The 22,809-nt window shown below is 39.5% G+C and overlaps 1 protein-coding gene and 1 long non-coding RNA gene across 2 annotated transcripts in view; one reads left to right on the plus strand and one right to left on the minus strand.

The window, feature by feature from the left end:
• The window catches only part of FGF12 (fibroblast growth factor 12), a 610,786-nt gene that overhangs the window by 70,701 nt on the left and 517,276 nt on the right, over nt 1-22,809 (plus strand). The window lies entirely within an intron of this gene.
• Nucleotides 8,831-22,023, minus strand: LOC138422568 (uncharacterized). The gene is made up of 4 exons (XR_011249927.1): nt 21,499-22,023; nt 16,820-16,942; nt 13,021-13,715; nt 8,831-9,955 (listed from the first exon to the last, which is right to left on the minus strand). It is a non-coding gene; the product is annotated as an uncharacterized lncRNA (long non-coding RNA).

Raw genomic sequence — 22,809 nt, forward strand, 5'->3', positions numbered from 1 at the left:
TATAGTAAATGCAAGAATGGAATAAATAACAGGTTGGCACAAAGGAGATGAGGTGAGTTGTTTAGATGAGTCACGGATGTGCTGCAGATGGGAGCTCTCTTTAATCCTGTTGACGGGTGAAGGGTAAATGAGATCACTTGTTGTAATAATGAATTTTTCACTGGGGACTATCAGGTAAATCAGATGGTAGCCACTTATCATTGTATTGATTTGAGAGCTGAGAAAACTACAACTGGGGAGAGCGACTTAAAGCCTTTAACTTGGACACCCTGGTGGTGCTGATTTTCAGTATGATGCAGTGAGTGCTCAAGATTGAAATTCCCCTTTCTCCATACTCAACATCTGTTCTGTCCCCCAAAGATAATAACTTGAAATAATTCCGAGAGTGAGTTCATTGATCTGCTTGAGAATCCATTTTGGAGATTAATCAATCGCACATTTGAGGAAATCCCTAATTGCCTTCTAACCCTATATTGTAAGTTTAGCTCACATTGGAGTATTACTCAACTGAAAGTCTTATCTCAGGATAAATTATTCTGCTTTCTGAAAGCATTATTTTTTCCCTAGTATTTTTTCCTTTTGCTCCTTTCTGATGCCATTTCTCTCTTTTTAAAATATTTCTCCTAAATTTTGGAGCAGAAGGCAGAAACACCAGTAAATAACCCAATCAAAGCAATTATCATTTATTCAGGAGGTACTTGTCTAGTGAGAGAAGAAGACAACAACATAAAACCTGGAAGTTTGGTAGGTTTTCAGAAATAGTCTGCTTCTGACAAAAGGGGAAGCATCCACTTACGTGAGAATTTGAAATTGCAAGAGATTTAAAAAATTCTAGATATTCTTTGTCCTTATAAGGATGGATAGTTGAGATTTGACCGTATAGTGCTATGAGACACTCTTTTCATGTCTATGTAGGTGTTTTAGTGTGTATGTTTTCTTTATAAAATAAATAAAAGCAATTACAAAGTTAACAAAATCAAATGTTTTTCATAATACATCATTTTCTAGGCCACTCGTCAGTTTTTATACCATAGACCATTTTCATTATACCATAAGCCATGGTATGTATCTTTTAATTCTGTGATAATAAAAACAGTACTCAACATAATGATAGTATACTGTGTCACATTAGACATACACTGACCTTGAGATCAGAAGACGTGAGGTGGCATACAACTGGACATGCCACTTTGTGCAGAAGTGTGGGTCTGCACAAAGTGGCCTTGCCCTGGTAAGCCTGATTTCCTCCTTCTGTGAAAAGGGGCTCTTTCTGTGCTGCTTATTTCACAAAGTAGATGTGAAGATCAAATCTGATAATAGATATGACAATACTTTGAGACGTATAAAATACTGCTTTTATTCATAAATATTTTTAAGTTAACACTTCCTCAGCAGCTCTCTACTTGGTTTGCTAGCTCACCTATCTATTTATTGATTCATTTATGTGTATCCTGTTTTCTGAGGAGCTTGCTAATTTGATGTAATCGCCACCAATATTCATGTTTCTATTTCCCCCTAAATGTCTAAAATAAAAGTGTCAAGCCATGGTCCCCATGTTGATATGAATTCCAGGTAAACCGTCCTTCATTATTAGCTGTCAAGGGAAAACTGAAAAATTGACAAGACTACTTGTTTCTCAGTATTTTCTGAGTATTTGACATTAGGGGGACTCAGCAACTTGATAAGTCACTGCATTTCTGAAGTTGGAAATATGTTAAAATTTAAATCTTACCTTGGCTGCTTTCAAAATGTTGGATGGATTTAAATCCCTCTCGGTTTTCTTGACTGAAATAAACTAGTTAGTACTGGAAGGATAAATTGTGTGTGAAACACATCTTCAGGTTCATTGATAAATAGACCATATGGAATAGAATCCAGATCCTCTTTAAAGCCCCACTGTGCTATATCTCTGCCTTATTTTTAATCTATCATCCTTATCATTCAGCACAAGGGAAGAGACTCCTTGATAGTACCTCTATAAGGACAGTAAGTAGCGATGTTTTATGAGACACGTGGACTCTATCTTTTTTACTTTATTTATGTGATGGGTTACTGAAAGCTTTCCCATCATCTTTCCAGGTAAAAAATTAATCTTATGGAACTGAACTTCCAAAGTCATTCTTAAATATAGATATAATTTATTCAACCACAGCTCATCAAAGGTAATGTCAGCTTTAAAAAATTAATTCTGGTGAAATCCTATGTAAGCTAGCTATCTGAATATGTCTATCTTTATGCTTTTGCCTATCACCTCTTGAGACTAATAGAAGGCAGGAAGGTGTCCCATATGATTTTTTTTAGTAACAGCTTTATTGGTATATAATTCACATACCATAAAGTTCACCCTCTTAAAGTATACAATTCAGCGGGTTTTAGTATATTCATAGCATCGTGCATCCATCACCACTCTTGGATCCCAGAACATTTTCATCACCGTGGAGGAAAACCTCACATCCATTATGCAGTCACTCTCTGTTTCTCTTGGCAACCATCATTCTACTTTTTGTCTCTAAGGATTTTTCTCTTATGGGCATTTCATATTGATGGAATCGCACAATATGTGGCCTTTTGTGCCTGGCTCATTTCACTTACAATGTCTTTAAATTCATTTGTGTTGCCGTGTATATTGCCATTTCATTTCTTTTCATGTATTCCTTTGTGTGGATATACCAGATTTTGTTTATTCATTCAGTGAGATCTTTAGTCTCACCAAAATACCTCATGGTCCCCTCTTCTGTCCTCCTAGAAGAGAACACTGACAGTGGAAAAATTAGCTATGAATAACAGCTCCTTTATTTTAATTGAGTAGAAGGGGCTTATTATTAGATATCATACTATGTTGGAAATTATATAAATCTGCTTTTTTGGTAAAATTTTCAGTCCCTTCCCTCTCTAATTAAATGGTGATTTTCTGTATCACATGCTTTGATTGCCTGATTAATTGATTGACTGACAGTGTCTCAAACTACAGATACAGACGTTCTCTGATGAATAGATCTGCTTGAACTCACCTCTTCCTCTTTCTCTGTCCTGGGCTGATGCATTATGTTGTAACCTCATCAGCCTTCTTTCTGTATTTTGAATACAACTAACTCTGCCCTCAGGCTTCCCTGGTGGCTCAGAGGTAATGAATCCATCTGCCAGTGCAGGAGACTTGAGTTTGATACCTGGGTAGAGAAGATCCCTGGATAAGGAAATGGCAGCCCACTCCAGTATACTTGCCTGGGAAATCGCTTGGATAGAGGAGCCTGGCGGGCTACAGTCCATGGGGTCACAAAGAGTCAGACACGACTTAGAGACCGAACAGCTCTGGTCTCAGATCTTTACATACCCAGTTCCCACTTGCAATGGTTTTCACTTACCTAACCCCATATCAAGCTGTAGGCCTTAGCTTAAATGCTCCATACCTCAGAAAATCCTTCCCTGACCATCCCCCTCCCCAACCCCAGTCAAGATTACATGTCCCCTGTTATTTTTTATGGTACTCTATACTTTTCCTCTGTGGAACGTAACATAATTTGTAAGTATGGATTGATTTGTGTGCTTTAAAACATAATTTCCATTAGACTGTTTACTCCAAGAAGGCGAGGCTCCTTTTTTGTCCCGTTTTGTAACTACCATATCCCTGCCTTTTAAACTAGTTTCTGGAATAATAATAGATGCACAATAAATATTTGTTGAACAAGCAATTGGCTTTAATTACCACTTGTGTCCTAATAATTCCCCATTTGGCACCTCTCTGCCAAAAATATCAGACACTCCACTCTAGTGTAGGCTGCCATCTTGACATCTCTACCTGAATGTTTCTCACATACACCAAAGTCAGCATTTCTTAAATGGGGCTCATGATCTTTCCTCTCCAACTTTGGATCCACCTTTCCAGTTTAATAGCTTCTTATTCTCTAAGCTGGAAACCTGAGCATAACCTTAGATTCCTTTTTTTAAAATTTAGCCCTTTATATCTAATTGGACATAGAGTTCAGTTGATTCAGTCTCATAAATATCCCTTTGGTATGTATTTTATTTCTATCAACACTATCTTAGTTCAAGTTCCCATTTTCTGTCAATTGAGCAGTTGTGATATCTTCCTAATTTCTTTCTCTCTGGCCTTATTTAATCCATAGTCCACATCACTGCAATCTTTCTTAATCTACAATTTGGCCATGGCACTCTGCTTCAAAATCTTCACTGACGATCCAGTCCCTGCAGGTGAGGTCTCAACTCCACTGCTCAGCCTGTAAAGGCCCCGCCTGCCTCTGCAGCTTTAGCAGGAGCCATTTTCTCACTTATTCCAATTATGCCAGACGTCTTGAGTCCCCCAAACATGCTATTTTTTGTTTAACACAGTGCACCATTTCCCATAGTGTTCCCTCTATCCACAAAGCCCTCTTTCTTTTGTCTACTTTACGAGTGCCTAGTCATTCTTGAAGATTCTGCCCAAATGCCCTATATTCCTCAGAGATTTGGCTAACTGCCCTCTGAAGAGTTAGCGTTCCTTCCTCCGTGGTCAGTGGCCCCCATCTACTTGCCTAAATGATAGCTTGCACCACATTGCTTCAGTAATTGTGCTAGAATCTCTCCCTGATACTAGATACACATCCTTTAAGAGCAGAATCTGCCCTCTTAAAGGCTTGGAATTCAGAAGATGATTGACTTGGGTTCAAATTCTGATCCCTACTTGTGGTCCTAGACCTTGGGTGAGTCATTTAACATATTTAGTGAGACTGTGTGTGTAACATGCTTCATACAGTTCCTGGAATACAGTAAGCATTTAGCATTAACAGTCATTGTTGATCATATGATTGTTAACAGTAGTAGAAGTAACTGTACCATCCTAGGGGTTAGAATAGTGACTGACATATACTAACAACATTTGTTGAGTCACTGATTAAATAAAAATTTATTTTTGGTGACTCATGGTTAAACCACAATAAAATAGGAGTCAACATAAAATTACAAGGGAGTCCAAAAAAAAAAAAAACAGCTCTACAGATACTAATGAAAAAGATGATAAGAGTTTCATCAACTGTGGTTAGAGATAGGACTGGGTGAAGTGGGCTCTGCTTCATCCCATCTCTGCTGAAGGCCAGGTCTGAAAATCTTAGAGGATTCAGATAAGTCTCTGTGATCTCTGAGGTATGTCCTGACTAAAATATATAGTGAAGTTATGGTTTCCTGAGGAATCTTCTAAAACTCTCTGTTCATGATATTTAAAGGAGCAAAGGGCCCAAACATATACCATTCTGGCAGTAGACATCACCAGCTGAAAAAGGCTGTTGGGGGAAACAATATGATCAGTGGAAAAAGTAGGGGCGTAAAATGCCAGGAAACCCGAGTTTTAGTCCTGGCTAGGTCACTTTGTCTCTTTGGACCTCCGTATTTAAGTATAAGACTAGAAGTTTGGCCTGGTGGGTCCTTTAGGCTCTTTTAGACTCTAAAAGTTCTAGGGTTTTTTGAGTTACTCTTCAAATAACTTAAGTGTCCAAGGATCCCTAAAGAAGAAAACTCCTGAACTATCACAACCCACTCTGTGAGAGCTAATCGATGCTGTTTATTACAGTGTAGGCACCAAAAGCCTTCTGCTGTATAACAGTCTTTCCTGTTTTAAAAATATGGTCTGGCAACAATTTAAAATATCAATTATTCATAATCCTATCATTCATATAAAACAGTGAAAATCAAAAGTATGGATGAATAAAAGCAAGTGGCATTGGAAACGGCCACCAACAAAGTACATTAGGAATTCAAAGGAGTACAGTCTTGAAGAGTGGACAGGATATGAATATGAAAAATAAGAGAGAACTTTCTTATCCTACAGAAAGAACAAGCAGGGAAAAGCATAACATGGTTGTTCGGGGCAGGCCAAAGGATAGTGGGTATATTTACATGAAGCAGATCTTATGGGGGACAAGATTAAAAATGTATGTTGAGACCAGATTGCAGGCAAATTGGATGTATATATAACTTTTGCTTTTGAACTCACATTGAACAAAATCATCTTTGGTGGCAGTTTCCTCACTGATTAAGACAATTGGGCTAAATGATCTGCAGTAGTCCATTGAATCATAATGTTCATAATTTTAAAATTCTCCAGCATCCCAGGATCAATAAATATATTCCAGCTAGCTCAAGATTATCTGTCTATTCTTGAGAATTCCCAACATTTTCAGAAGATTCGAAGAGTAAAGATTGTCTTAATAATTTTAACTCTATTCTTAACTTTTAAAAATGACCGCAATTTCCAGCTATGTGCAGAAAACTCTCGTGCAACATTTTAAAAAAAGAAACACATAATGATTGTGAATGTATTGCCAGGCAAATTGCTACTGGTAAGACAGTGTAACTGATAGCTGGTCTTTCTGTAAACCACAGCATTTAGCGGTAAAAAGGACTAAAAGGAAAGAAAAAAAAGCATAGCACTCCAGGTAGATTAGGACATTTTTTCAAGCCCCTCATCAGTTGCGTGCCAGGACTGGCATAGTGACAGATAGCAGTGATGTCCTCTGTCATTTTCTTTAGGCTACAAGTAAGTGGCCCATCAAAATGGGCTTTGTGGCAAGTGCTGCACTGACCTTAGATTAACATTTAATTGGAAGTTCTCTTTTCCTTGGGGACAACTAGGACCATGTGAAATCTTTCCTCAAATAGAAAGAGGCAGTTCTCACTGGCAGGACATGCTGCCACTTGGTTATCCTATATTAGTTTGGAAATACAAAAACCTTATTCTCTGCATAAGTAATACATGTCCATGGTACAAATTTGAAACAAAAAATTATAAGTACCCCTGAACTCTCTCTCCAGCCAAACAGAGACAAAATCCTCCCACAGTAGCCTTTCAGAGACAAACCTAAATAGGGAGAATGAAAATTTGTGTTTTTAACATCTCACGTGTATTGCGTCTTTTGGTGTTTCCCGTCTGAGCTGTGGCTGTGCTTGCACTCTTGGGTGGAATGCTGCTTTCCCAGGAGGGCCTGGGTTCTGGGTCAGAGCAGGAATCTTTTGCTCAGGGCACAGCACTCTTAGGATAATCAGAAACTGAAGGCTCTGAGCTTCAGTTTCCCTCTCTGGAAAGCAAAAATAGTTATTTCCATTGACATCTAGTAAGATTTTTGTGAGAGATTAATGGAATGATTGGAGATGGAAATAGCAATGATGGATGTGAAAATGTTTTAAACAGTAAAGAACCATGTAGAAAAAGTATAGTTTGAGAAGAGGGTGGTGACTGCTGAGAAATCAGGGAAAATTCTCAGATGTTTTATATTGTCAATGAAACAGTTTGATAAACTCATGGATGTGTAAATAAAACTAAGATCTAAGCCAAAATTTGATTATCTCTAGTTTATAAAAAGTACATATAAATATATAACGTATCTCTGAGGTACGTCATTTTTTCTCTAAACAAATCTGGGACTGTTTAATCCATTAAGTTTTAAGATTTCATTAGGTTTAATATTGGTACTGAATGTTTCCACATCTCTCAGCAAACTTTTTCTGTAAAGCTCAAGAGAGTGACTATTTGAGGCTCAGTGAACTACCTGCTCTCTGTTGCTACTACTTAACTCTATCATCATGGCATGAAAGCTGGTGCAGACAATGAACAGATGAGCACAGCTGTGTTCTAGTAAAGCTTTATTTATGAGCTCAGAAATTTGAACATCATATGATTTTCACTTATCACAATGTATTATTCTCTTTATTATTTTCAGCCATTTGAAAATGTAAAAACTATGCAAATATAGGCTTCAGGACAAAGTTAGACTATTGGTGATAGTTTGCCAACTACCAATTCACCACTCCAGTATTCGTGTTTGGAAAATCCCATGGACAGGGAAGCCTGGTGTGCTGCAGTCCACGGGGTAGCAACAAGTCAGACATGGCTGAGTGACTAAACAGCAACAATAATTTAGAACAAATCTATATCAACAAAAATGAACTTTTACTAAGCAAAACTTTGATTTATGTACTCAAGGGTTTAACATATTCTATGTCAAACTGGCCTGACTGCACCACCATTTGAGCCACATTCCTCATCCTATAAAACAAGGGAGAAACATTTGCAAATCTTAGGAGCTTTCTTTTTCTATTACCTTGTGGTTTAATGGTTCTGGATAACCTCCCTCTCTTGGAGTCCATCTATACTTATATGTGATATGTGAAATATACCCATGAAAGCCCTTGCAGCAAGCTTTTGCCTTCTAATATTTTAAACACATTTGTAACTAGAGGTTGATTTCTGCATCTTGAGGGGTTCAGATTTTCTTATCAACTTTCCCTCTATTAATTGAGATGTTTTGGGTGTGCATTAAATTCTTCAGTGCCTCCTGGGTATCACTTGTGGTGCTTCCATGTTGTCACTGCGTTGCCTAGTGAACCTAAAATGTTTTATTTCAGTGGGATTTTTTTTCAAACTCCCAGGAACATGGGCTCTAACTCATACTAAATGAGCACATCTATGAAACAGAACTAATACCTACCTTGTGGGCATGTGGTGAAACTTAATTAGTGAATGCTTCCAAAGAACTTAAAATCCATGGACAAAATGTATTATTCAACTGCCAAGAGCTATTATTGTTTATTATTTCCTCTAGGTATTTCTCAGTGGGTGTTTTGCTATTAGGATATAATGGCAGTAATTTTGAAACAAGTTGACATTTGAGTTTGTTTGCAGAGCACATGAAGCTACAGGTCGCATTTTAATGCAATCTTCCCTCCTCCTCCCCCCGAGTCATTAGGTGTACAGTCACTGCTACCCTCTCTTAGATGTTTATAGAATTTATTAGTATTTAATAGTAGCATTGGCCATCAGTGTAAAAAAACCAGTAGACAATTATTTTTTCAATTAGATAAGTGATTTAGTAACATATCTGTTTATAATTTTCTCAGTGCTAAGGCTGTGTTTAAAAGGAGAAAAATGTTATATCCAGAAATTTACTAATAGTTGTAATTGACCTTTTATGTTGGTCAACATTGGAAATTGGGTAAGAGCCATTGGAGAGAGACCCTATGTCACTCTTCCACAATATACAAATTAGCTGGGAAGGGATTGCAATTTGTAGATGTCATGCCATTTGATGTCCACTTACAAATATGAAAGCCAGTCAGCATATTATTATAGAAGCACTGAGCAGGAAGCAAGCTGTCCCTTTAGAAACTCAGCTCTTCCCCTTTTAGCTGGTTACTTCTCTTTTTGGGCCTCAGGCTCCTTATCAAATTAGAATGTACCCTTGGTTCTCAAAATATGCCCCTTGGAATTGAAGACTCAGACAAGATGCTTCAGGGTTTCTCTCAGCAGTTAAGTATTTTCCAACAAACACTGAAGATTTATAAGCCCAAAGACCCCATGTATTGCTTTTTCTTCTTATGTATATTAAGATTCCTTTTAAATTTGCATCTGAAGGTTTTCTTTGCTTAAGAGAGAATTTCAAAGACACTCTGAAATCCAAAAGATCCCCTCCAGCTCTGGTATCCTATGATCCTGCATCTGAAATGAAGCTGAACAGTGTGCTTGGAGACACACACACACACACACACACACACACACACACACACACACAGGGCTATTAAAAAAAGGCTTTGAAGATTTCAATTGTAGGCTCTGCAAAGACCAAAGACAACTTTAATTCTTGAGGCGTATGTACTATAGAAGCTCTGTTAAATAAGTAAAATATTCAGTAAATAAATAAATAGCATTTGAAAAGCATACACCCTGTGAAACAGCTACTGGGATGCTTGACAAATCACCTGCCTTAAATTTTCTCAATACCTGATTTGCTTCTGAGTAAAATGTGGTCAAATTTTCACTTCTAGGGTGTCTGGACTCATTTAAAGTCGTATAGGTGTGGCTCGGGTGGGAAAGAGCTATAAAACGCCTGCCAATGCAGGAGACGCACGTTTGATCCCTGGGTCAGGAAGATCTCTTGGGGAAGGAAATGGCAACCCACTCCAGTATTCTTGCCTGGGAAATTGCAAGGACAAAGGAGCCTGGCTGGCTAGAATCTGGAGTCAGAAAAGAGCTGGACGTGACTGAGTGATTTAACAACGACATGCCTGCTGAAGTGCATACTGTCCTGTGAGTAAGCGAAAGCCCAGAGAAGTATGGAACTTAATCATTTGTGCTATATTAGTACTTCCCACTTTACAAGGTAAAGGTTTTTAAATGCTACTTCCAGCACCTATTTCTTTTTCCTCTACAGAAACCTCATAGTTCTGACCCACAAATAATTTTAGGAACAACTATTAAAAGCTTGCATCTCTTGATTGCTGCACAGAATAAAATTGTAGGCATATATACAGTGTGTGTATGTATATGTGTTTATATGCACACACATACAAACATATATAATAAAGCAGAAATAGTGTCTAATTGTCAGTGCAAACATGTTATCATTTAGTAAACAAATTTTTTTTAGTAAGTGCTCAGAAATCCATATTGGATGGTGTTGATATGATAACACTCAATCCTACTCAATCTTCAATCCTTGAAAAATGTATGTTAAGTTGTTTCAGTCATCTCCTTCTCTTTGGGACCCCATGGACTGTAGCCTACCAGACTCCTCTGTCCATGGAATTTTCCAAGCAAGAATACTGGAGTGGGTTGCCATTCCCTTCTCCAGGGGATCTTCCTGACCCAAGGATTGAACTCAGATCTCCTACACTGCAAGCAATTTCTTTACCACCTGAGTCATTTGGGAAGCCCCTTGAAAAATGACTCCACCCTTAGTATTTTGTGTGACACTTGAGGTTACCTATCTGAAAGTCAGGCTTCCCAAGGTATTGTAGCCATTTTCTGTCATTTGGCAAGATGTATTCTCTGACTCTGTGATGGGCCATGACACATCTGCTACTGTTTGTAGGCCTTATATGGTTTGTGTGATAAAGAGAATCCCTCACCTGACACTTTGTCCCATACAATGCCCATGGTGTATTCTGCACACCCATAGGATCTCAGAGAGGCAGCGGATGAGATGGACAATCTGACGCTGAGTCTCCTTGCTCTGCTACTGCTTGGCCTGTGAACTTGGGCAAGCACGTGCTGTTCTCTGTATACCTCTGTTTCCTTGTATGTAAAATATGGAGTTTGTGCAAGAAGATTTTAAGGTCTCTCTTAGCTTTAAAATATCTATTATTAGGCACAGGAAAAATTTATTTATATAAAAATATATAAATTTATATATATTTGTTTATATATTTATTTATATAAAAATATAAATATTTAATTCCCAATAATGATCATTATGAGTTCTTACTTTGTTTTGGATACTCTGTTAAGAGCTTTACTTTCATTATCTCCCTTAAACTTTACCATCACTTCCTAGAAATACAGTTATCCCCATTTAACAGATAAGAAGCAGAGGCTTAGAGCAGGGAGGTCTCTCTATGAAAGAAAGGTATGGTTAGCAAGTAGCAGAGGTGAAATTTAGACCTAGGCCATCCAATTCCAGAGCCTGCCATGCAAGGGCAATGCCATTTTGGTTCCAGCTGTTTGGGAAACTATGCTAAGACCTGTGAGGGGTCAGCAAGACCAATGTGACATAGATTCTGTCCTCCACAGCCTACAGTTGTATTCAAGCTGAAAGGACATGCAAGTGAAAGGGTTAAGGGAAATACCAGGCAGCCCAGGCTTTGGTGTCCAAGGAGAGGTGCAGAACATAGCTATTATGGGAGTCCTGAGAAGAGGGCAAGAGGAACTTGGCATTGCTGAAGGGTCATCACAAAGCCAAAAGCATTGTCAGCATTTAGCAAGATTTCCATTGCCTCATCCAAAGAAAAAGGAGCAAGAGAGAGATGTTATAAAAGGAAGAATAAATGAAACAACTTTTTATCAGCTGGTCTCTCAGTCATCCACGGTGGGGCTGAGCTGATAGCCTGTGATAATCAGGCCAGAGGTGGTTTGCCAGGTAATTCTGTGCAGCATAGCTGGTCTTTGATTTCCTGCCACTTCCCTCCCAGTAGCACTCTCTCATGACCACTGCCCTTCTTTCTCTGCCTTTCCAAACACCCTGTATCTCTGCTAGTCTCCATTTGTGCTTTCAATTGAAGATTCTACCACTGCAGGATTTTAGAACAGACCTGCTGATAACATCTTTGTTCTTCTCTTGGATGTCTGAGTCATTAGGGTGCAGTCCCTTCAAATCACCTCTGCTGATCAGCATGGCTTGGTCACCTGATAACAGAGAAGGACTCAGCAGGCAGAGCAGCTAGTAGCTATGGCTCTTCTCCCCATCACCTCAACTCTGACACACTCATCTGTACCCACACCTGTTTAGGAATGTCACCTTGGAAGAGATTTATAAACCATTTGTTAAGGGTTGACTTGTGTGGATTTCACCCTCATGAAATGCTAATGGTTTATACTGGTTGTTGACAATGGTGCAGTGCTGTCTAATAGAACAATCTTCAGTGATGGGAGTGTTCTGTATCTGCGCTATCCAACACAGTAGCCACTAGCTGCACATGGTTATTTGAAGTCTTAGAATGTGAGGCTTGAAGTGAGACTGACAAAATGAACTTCAGATTTTGTTTAACTAGTTTGAATTTAAGTAGCCATGAGTGTCTAGTGGCTACCATATAGGAAAAGGCAGTTATATCAAAATATCCAAATATTCAGAACTAACAACCTAGGAGTATTTAGTCTACTAGTGCTAATATCTGTGGGAGAAGGCATTGGCAACCCACTGCAGTACTCTTGCCTGAAATATCCCATGGATGGAGGAGCCCGGTGGGCTGCAGTCCAGGGGTCGCTAGGAGTCGGTTGCGACTGAGTGACTTCACTTTCACTTTTCACTTTCATGCATTGGAGAAGGAAATGGCAACCCACTCCAGTGTTCTTGCCTGGAGAACCCCAGGGATGGGGGAGCCCGGTGGGTTGCCATCTCTGGGGTCGCACAGAGTCAGAAATGACTGAAGCGACTTAGCAGCAGCTAATATCTGTATGGTATCATCCTAGTCATATTTTATAAAGTGATTTTCTGTACATAGTTGTTTGGAGAAGGAAATGGCAATCCACTCCAGTATTCTTGCCTGGAGAATCCCACGGATGGAGAAGCCTAGCAGGTTACAGTCCATGGGGTCGCAAAGAGTAGGACATGACTGAGCGACTTCACCTTACCTTACCTTAAGTATATTCTGGATTTAGATTTTATAAATATTTATTGCAGTATATATGTGCCATCTATCCTCCAGATCCCAGGATCAGAATCTTCACTGCATTGCAGGTAGCGACAATTGATGGGCTTCCCCAGTGGTGCCAGTGATAAAGAACCCACCAGCTAATGGAGGAAACATAAGAGAAATAGCTTCGATCCCTGGGTCAGGAAGATCCCCTAGAGGAGGGCATGGTAACCCACTCGAGTATTCTTGCTTGGAGAATCCCATGGACAGAGGAATCTGGCAGGCTACAGTCCATAGGGTCACACAGAGTCAGACACAACTGAAGTGACTTAGTGCACACGCAGTGTCAATTGGTAGAATTTGTCAAGAAAGAAAAATCATGTCCTTGAGGTAGGGACAGAATGTATGATATATTGTGATACAGACATCTTCAATTAAGAGTTAATAACCAGATGATCTTTAAAGGCTTATCATGAGATTATATGATTCCACTAATTGAAAGAAAATCCATTCTACATCTTATGCACACTTCCTCATGAATGCTGAGGATAACATCTCTGTAGCTCTAAGATGATGGCCACCTGATTACAATAAATCCCCTCCACCTAAAAAAGAACAGAAAGAAAAAAATGTGTGGCTGAGATGTTAAAGAATGAATTTATCAACTTAAATAATATCAAATAACTGATCGTCCTCTTTTATTTCTGGCTTAGTGTATACACAACCTCAGGCCAAGTCACAAGCTGTATACAAATTCATTAAGGTCTAGCACTCCTGGGTCCTGGTATACCTAGGGAATTCAATGCTACGTTATTAGTATTTGCAAAGAAGCATTGCAAAATTCACAGGCCTCTGTTAGGTTATACTTAAGTAAAGCAGTAATACTGCATGAAATATATACCATCAATTTTAACAACAAATTCCATGGGGATTTTAATGATTTTGACAAGGAGATTCTTAAACACAACTAGGCCTGGCCTACAGGAAGAAGATAGGAGTCTGGAGGTACTTGGAAAAACTCTAACATTCTAAATACTGAAACAGAAGCTGAGTTATTTGGACAGCTCCTACAACCATGTTATAACTCTCGGTTGTTTTAAATTATAAGAATTTTCCATTTATTTTAGGATTGTAGTAATAGGAGAAGGCAATGGCACCCCACTCCAGTACTCTTGCCTGGAAAATCCCATGGATAGAGGAGCCTGGTGGGCTGCCGTCCATGGGGTCGCTAAGAGTCGGACATGACTGAGCGACTTCACTTTCACTTTTCACTTGCATGCATTGGAGAAGGAAATGGCAACCCACTGCAGTGTTCCTGCCTGGAGAATCCCAGGGACGGGGGAGCCTGGTGGGCTGCCGTGTATGGGGTCGCACAGAGTTGGACACGACTGAAATGACTTAGCAGCAGTAGTAATAGGTCATGGTATTTTTTTAAAAAATTCTCATTACTTATTAAGTATGAGCTTATACTTATAATCAGTTGTTTAATATCTCACAATTATTTCATTCTTTTATATATATATATATATATATAAAGTCATTTATTCATTTATCAATGATTTATTGAACACCTTCCTAGTAGGATATACTGCTATATCCACTCTGAGAAAGAGACGTGAGTCTTCCTACCTAAGAGTTTGACATCTACTTTTGGAGCTAGGTGTGTGTGTGTGTGTGCACATTCCCACATATGCAAATATGTACAGCATGGGTATGCATGTTTGTATATGCATACATGTATATGTGCAAGTACTATATATACAAAGAGAGGAAGGAAGGAAAATATTATTTCAATTATATTTTGGTTAATACCATCTTAAAGCAAAGAGGCAGTGCTTGAGAACTGAAAGCATAGAGAAATATATACCTGGCATGGGCTTTTAGGAATGAATTTGGAATTAAATAGATTTTGAGCATGCAGATATGGACTGAGCGGAAGGACATTTCATTACAGGAGAATAAATAAGGATATAACCTATGAAAAGGCAGAAGAGAGTATGGGGCAGTTAGGCAACTCATCTTGTTTGAACATAAAGATACATGAAGAGACACTGAGATATGAGAGTGATTATTGGGAGTGATGGTTAGGCGTGACTCTGGAGGCTCATGAGCACAGTGACTCTGAGCTTTCTGTTGGTGGCTGAACGAAGCTGCTGTTGGCTACGTAGGGGACTGTACAGGTATTTAATTTTCTGTTCAGTTCAGCTCAGTTCAGTCGCTCAGATGTGTCCGACTCTTTGCGACCCCATGAATCACAGCATGGCAGACCTCCCTGTCTATCACCAACTCCCGGAGTTCACCCAAATTCATATCCATTGAGTCAGTGATGCCTTCCAGCCATCTCATCCTCTGTCGTCCCCTTCTCCTCCTGCCCACAATCCCTCCCAGCATCAGAGTCTTTTCCAATGAGTCAACTCTTCACATGAGGTGGCCAAAGTATTGGAGTTTCTGCTTCAGCATCAGTCATTCCAATGAACACCCAGGACTGATCTCCTTTAGGATGGACCGGTTGGATCTCCTTGCAGTCCAAGGGACTCTCAAGAGTCTTCTCCAGCACCACAGTTCAAAAGCATCGATTCTTCGGTGCTCAGCTTTCTTCACAGTCCAACTCTCACATCCATACATGACTACTGGAAAAACCATAACCTTGACTAGACGGACCTTTGTTGGCAAAGTGATGTCTCTGCTTTTGAATATGCTATCTAGGTTGGTCATAACTTTCCTTCCAAGGAGTAAGTGTCTTTTAATTTCATGGCTGCAATCACCATGTGCAGGGATTTTGGAACCCCCAAAAACAAAGTCTGACACTGTTTCCACTGTTTCCCCATCTATTTCCCATGAAGTGATGGGACCAGATGCCATGATCTTCGTTTTCTGAATGTTGAGCTTTAAGCCAACTTTTTCACTCTCCTCTTTCACTTTCATCAAGAGGCTTTTTAGTTCCTCTTCACTCTTTGCCATAAGGGCAGTATCATCTGCATATCTAAGGTTATTGATATTTCTCCCAGCAAAATTCCAGCCTGTGCTTCTTCCAGCCCAACGTTTCTCATGATGTACTCTGCATATAAGTTAAATAAGCAGGGTGACAATATACAGCCTTGACGTACTCCTTTTCCTATTTGGAACCAGTCTGTTGTTCCATGTCCAGTTCTAACTGTTGCTTCCTGACCTGCATATAGGTTTCTCAAGAGGCAGGTCAGGTGGTCTGGTATTCCCATCTCTTTCAGAATTTTCCACAGTTTATTGTGATCCATGCAGTCAAAGGCTATGGCATAGTCAATAAAGCTGTGTTAACTATTGTCATTTAGAACAAGTCAAATGAAGCAAGGTCTCTTTGTAAGGTGAAACAGGATGACTCCCATGCTCAGCTGCACATCCAGACTTGGTGACCTGGGCAACATAACCTAATGGAAAAAGTATGTGGTTTGAATGTGAGCCCTATAGACCTTTGTTTGGGTTTCAGCTCCACAACCTGTGAGCTGTATGATTTGGGGTTGTATGGTGTCTCCCCCAAATTCATGTCTGTTCAGACACTCAGAAGGTGATCTTTCTTGGAAATAGGGTCTTTGTAAAGTTAATCAGGCAATTAAGATGAGGTCATTCTAGATTAGAATTGGCCTGAAATTCAATGACTGGCGTCCTCATAAGAGGAGGAGAGGACACAAGGAAACACCAGGTGAAGACAAAAGCAGAGACTGGAACACTGTACCTGTGTGCCAAGGAACACCAAGGACGGCTGGCAATCACCAGAAGGCAGGAACTGACTCCCTCAGAACCTCCAGAAGGAACCGACCATGGCCATGCCCTGCTTTCAGACTTAAGGCCTCCAGAACTGTAAGAGAGCACATTTCTGCTGTTTTAAGCCATCTAGTTTGTGGTACTTTGTTATGGATGTTCTAGGAAACAAATACACTTTCAAATCTTAACTTCTTTAGTTGTAAAATGGGGATGATGATATTTACCTCTGAGAGTTTTCGTGGGTATTCAATGGACCGGAATCAAATTAAGAAGAGCTCTGTCCTTTGTAAAGTGCTCTACAAGTGTTTGCCAATTTAAATACCTCTTTTCTAGGACAGTGAAATATCCCTAGCAGTTACCAAGCATTAATTATGTGCAAAGGAAAGCTTGAAGCACCTTATGCTTGCTATCTCACAGGAGAACTGGCCATACATAGCTAACTAATCTCTTGCCTTCTTGGCATTTGAAACTTAATGGCAACAAAATTTTATAGATATGTACTTACTGGGGGGAAAATAATGAGCCTTCTGACCAAAATGGAATGGTTAATGCATTTGGGCTCCCTGGCAGTGTTTTTCCTTTAGGCAGAATCATTTCTTTTTGCCCACAGATAAGCAAAATTGTTATATTATGGTTTAATGGGTAAAATACATACATCAGTTAAAATAAAAGTCTAAGTGGGTGTTTGAATTCCTGCTTGGCTCCTCAATTACTACTCACTTTTTCCTAGCAAAAGCACACCTTCTCATTTCTTTCCAGTCTGGCTTAGATGGTGGTAAAGGAACGCCATGTACCATGTAGTGAGTGTCATCTACAGTTTGTGTAAAGCTATTTAGCTCAGTTCATTTTCAGATGATTGGGTAAAGATTTGCTAATTTGTGATCATGGCTCTCCTGAGAGAACTATGAGTTGTGTTCTTTTGTAACACAGAAGCTGAAATGAGCAGTTCAGTGATTTACCAAGTGAATAAAAGGATTGCTGCTGGAGCCAGATGCCTGGAATTTTAAGATTCTACTTGCTGATGAGCTCCTGTCCCTCCCCCCAGTCACACTGCAAATATTCAAAGAATTTTTCAGATTTACATTCCATCATTTATTGAAAAGGCTTTTGCTCTCTCTTGAGTCTCCTAGTTTCTTTTCTATTGCCTTACCTCTAGAATACAATGGTAAGTATAATGGGTGTTGCCACCTGCCTTCATTGTGCTGTGTCTACTGGAGAATATGGGCAATTACCACATAGTGCTAATTTGCCAGAGCTCAAGATCAGCTAGACTAGGTCACTTTCAGCAAGACGTACAGAAATGAGTAGACTGAAGCATCCTGGTGCTAGTCTTGTCAGCTCGTCTGGTACAAGGGTTTGGGAAAATTATATAGCTTTGGGTGCAAATAGGAGCTCAATCTGATGAACAAATGATGTTAACATGATTTTCAGTTATTGTTAAGCAGTTGTAGCATTACATCACAATAGGCCAAATGTAATGATAGGTGCTTTGGGGTGGGCCAAGTTCAAACATCTGGACAATTGTCATGAGAGTAATGGGTTCAGCCTCTCGCCTGTTGTTATTTAGTTGCTAAGTCATGTCTGACTCTTTGCGGTCCCCGGGACTGTAGCCCACCAGACTCCCATTTCAACCCATGAAAGGGGAACTGAAAAAAGTTAAGGTCAGCAAATGGACAGATGACATTGGAATTATGAGGTAGATTAGCAGAAAAATATCCCTGTTGTGAGAGAAAAAAAAAGGCAAAAAAGTGGCCACAGCTTGGGAACTGGGCTGGGGGGTGAAATAAAGAATGGGCTGCTAACAAGAACTTGACATTTATGAACTCCAGAACAAGGACTGGGGCCAATTGAGTATATTGTTTCAAAACATGGTGAGACAAAATTTTGAAAGTAAACAAGGACTGAAAATGAGCCTGCAGGTGTGAAATATAGCCCTAGCCTCATCTGTGGGATGGATGAAGTTTAGAAACAGGCTGGAACTTAGTTTCTTGAAAAAAAAAAAAAAAGTGAATTTTGTGGTTGTTGTTGTTAGAAACCACCTCTCACAAAGGATTAAGTGTGCAGGCTGCTGCTGCTGCTGCTAAGTCGCTTCAGTCGTGTCCGACTCTGTGCGACCCCATGGACAGCAGCCCACCAGGCTCCTCTGTGGGTAACAAAAGTTACCTTTGCTAGTTATTGAATGTATGGCCTTGACTTCCTGGGGGGGGAGTTCTTTCTTGCCCTGACTTCTCTGTCTGTAAAATAAAAGTATAGCTCTATATTAGTAGTTCCCAAAGGCTAGGCCATGGGATGACCCTGGGTTGCTACTCAGAATCACCTGGAGACCTTGCTCAAGGAACATGCCCTTAGATTCTACCCTCTAAGATTGTGCTTCAAACAGTCAGCAGTGGATCCCGGAAATCTGTGCCTGTACCAGGCACCAATGTGATCCTAAGGAAGGAACGTACAGAAGACTACATAGGATTAGCCACTTAGGTTTCTTCAACATTATGTTTTTATTATTTTCCTTCTCTGTCATTTTCCTTTCTACCTCTTTGTATCCATAGACTAGAATGATGCTCAAAGGTTCAATAAAGAAGTTTATTGGCATGTTATTTCCAAGTCACACTTGAAGTCTGGGAGCCAAGTGATGAAGGAGAGCTAGTTTTTAATCACCTTCTAAGCTGCAGCATGGACACAAACCATCATAGGTCTAGCATCAAATCTATTCTTATCTGACCCTGAGTTCGTTTTTGCAGAAGCAGTATTTGGCTTTCTCGAAATCGCTGGTATCCCTTTTCTATGCCATGAGGCACTTCTGAAACCTATTTAGTAATATCTACCTAGCATTTCAAATTCTTTAGAGTAAAGAGTCTTCATAGAAAAGTATAGATGAAGTTGTCGTGGAGATTGGGTGATTTCTACTACCAGGAGGGACGATGGGGCGACTTCCATGGAGTTCATCTTAGAGGAAGTAAATAAACTTACTCTATGAAGTGGGTTATTTAGGGACAGGGGGATAGTCCTAAGGTTCACATGTAACCTGGTTTTAAAGAAAGATTATTTCCTACTCAGTAAGTAATATTTTTTCTGTTAGAAGAATAATTTACAAGTGCTTTCTAGGTACTAAGCCTTCATGATCATAGAAGTCCATTTTTATCCTAGGTTCACAGAAAGTTAAAATTGAAAGGACTGTTCAAAATTCTCTAGTTTATGTGCAGGGAAACTATATCCCAGAGAGGAAATGACTTGCTCAGGATAACACAGAAAATTCATGGCAGACAGTCCCAATATCTGATTCTTAGCTCTGTGTTCAAGAAAGTGAATGTTAAAGTGTTAGTTGCTCAGTCATGTCCAGCTCTTTGTGACCCCACGGACTGTAGCCCGCCAGGCTTCTCTGTTCATAGAATTCTCCAGGCAACAATACTGGAGTGGGTTGCCATGCCCTTCTCCAGGGGATCTTCCCAACCCAGAAATCAAACCCAGGTCTCCTGCATTGCAGGCAGATTGTTTACCATTTGAGCTACCCAGGAAGCCCCTGTGTTCAAAAGCCAGTAAAATATCCTCTATACCTACCAAAATGGCAAAAATAAAAAATAACAACACTGCCAAATGGTAGCAAAGATGTGGAAAAATTGATTCATTCATTTATTGCTCATGGTAATAAAAAGTTGTACAGTCACTCTGGAAGAGAGTTTGGCAGCTTTTTAAATAAGACTAAACATTGAACCATATACCTTGCAATTACATTCTTAAGTTTTATTCCAGAGAAAGGAAACCTATGTTTATTCAAAAATCTGTACATAGTTGTTTTTAGCAGTTTTATCTGTAATAGCCAAAAATTGGAAATAGCTCAGATGTCCTTTAACAGGTGAATGACTCAATCAAATGTGGTACATTCATACTATGAAATACTACTCAAATATAAAAAAGAGCAAACTATTGATACATGCAAAAATCTGGGTGGATTTCCACTGAATAAGGCTGAGTGAAAAAAAAATTCATTTATATAACATTTTAGAAGTGAACAGGTTGGTGATTTCTAGGGTTAAAGGTGGAGTGCTAGGGTGGGTGGAAGGAAGGTGGGTATGGTTATAAAAGGGCAATGTGAGAAATTCTTATAGTGATAACACTACTGAGTATTTTGATTGTTGTGGAGGACACATGAAACTATATAAATTATGTACAACTAAATACACACAGAAGTACAACTCAGAGAGATCAGTGGGTTATATAAATATCAATATTACAATATTATATTATATATAATAATAGATATAAGATATTATAATAGTTTTTAAAAATGTTACCATTGGAGAAAATTGGTTAAAATGTACATGGGAACTTTCTATATTACTTCTTATAATTGCATGTGATTTTACAATTGTCGCACACAAATTTCAACTGAATAAATTAGAAATCAAGTTAAAATAAACAAGTTAAAACTGTCAGTACTTTTTTAATCAAACTGAACAAAAGGGTTTTTTAATGTTACTCTAGTGTTGGTGATGATAGAATAGACACTTTTCTATACTGTACTTCCGAGTATGAATTGCTATACTTTTGAAAGTAACTTTCATATTAAAATATTTTGACCCCATAATTTCATATCTATGAAATTATCCTAAGAAAATATTCAGAAATATGCATTTATTTTTGTTGTTCACTCACCAAGTCGTGTCTGACTGTTTGCAACCCTGTGGACTGCAGCATGCCAGGCCTCCCTGTCTTTCATCATTTCCCTAAGTTTGCCCAAGTTCAGGTCCATTGCCTTGGTGATGTCGCTTGGCCATCTTAGCTCTGACAGACACCCTCTTCTCCTTCTGCCCTCAATCTTACCAAGCATCAGGAACTTGCCAATGAATCAGCTGTTTGCATCATGTGACCAAAATACTAGAGCTTCAGCTTTAGCATCAGTCCTTCCAGTGAGTATTCAGGGTTGATTTCCTTTAAAATTGACTGGCTTGATTGCCTTGCTGTCGAGGAGTTGAAGGCATCAATTCTTTGCCTCTCTGCCTTCTTTAGGGTCCAGCTCTCACAACTGTGCACGGCCACTGGGAAGACCATAGCCTTGCCTATACAGACCTTTGTCGGCAGAGTGATGTCTCTGCTTTCAACACACTGTTCAGGTTTGCCACACTCTGCCTAAGAAGAGGAAACCTGTCACTGTTTCCACCTTTGCCCCTTCTACTGGCCATGAAGTAATGCGGGTAGATGCCATGATTGTGGGTTTTTTAATATTTAGTTTTAAGTGACTTATTAACTCTCCTCCTTCACCCTCATCAAGAGGTTCTTTAGTTCCTCTTCACTTTCCACCATCAGAGTGGTATCATCTGCATATTTGAGTTTGCTGATGTTTCTCCCACCTCTCTTGATTCCAGCTTGAAACTCATCCAGCCTGGCATTTCTCATGATGTGGTCAGCATATGAGTTAAATAAACAGGGTGAAAATAGACAGCACTGTCATACTCCTTTCTCAGTTCTGAACCAATCATTTATTACATACAGGGTTCTAACTTGCTTCTTGACCCACGTACAGGTTTCTCAGGAGACAGGTAAGATGGTCTGGTATTCCCATCTTTTTAAGAGTTTTCCACAGTTTGTTATGATCCACACAGTCAAAGGCTTTAGCAGAATTGATGAAACAGCTGCTGCTGCTAAGTCACTTCAGTCATGTCCGACTCTGTGTGACCCCATAGACGGCAGTCCACTAGGCTCCCCCGTCCCTGGGATTCTCCAGGCAAGAGTATTGGAGTGGGTTGCCATTTCCTTCTCCAATGCATGAAAGTGAAAAGTGAAAGTGAAGTTGCTCAGTAGTGCTGAACTCTTAGCGACCCCATGGACGGCAGCCTACCAGGCTCCTCCGTCCATGGGATTTTCCAGGCAAGAGTACTGGAGTGGGGTGCCATTGCCGTCTCCGATGAAACAGAGGTAGATGTTTTTATGGAACTCTCTTGCTTTCTTTATGATTCAGTGAATGTT

This window comes from Ovis canadensis, chromosome 1 (assembly GCF_042477335.2).
Source record: "Ovis canadensis isolate MfBH-ARS-UI-01 breed Bighorn chromosome 1, ARS-UI_OviCan_v2, whole genome shotgun sequence".
Classification (NCBI taxonomy): Eukaryota; Metazoa; Chordata; class Mammalia; order Artiodactyla; family Bovidae; genus Ovis; species Ovis canadensis.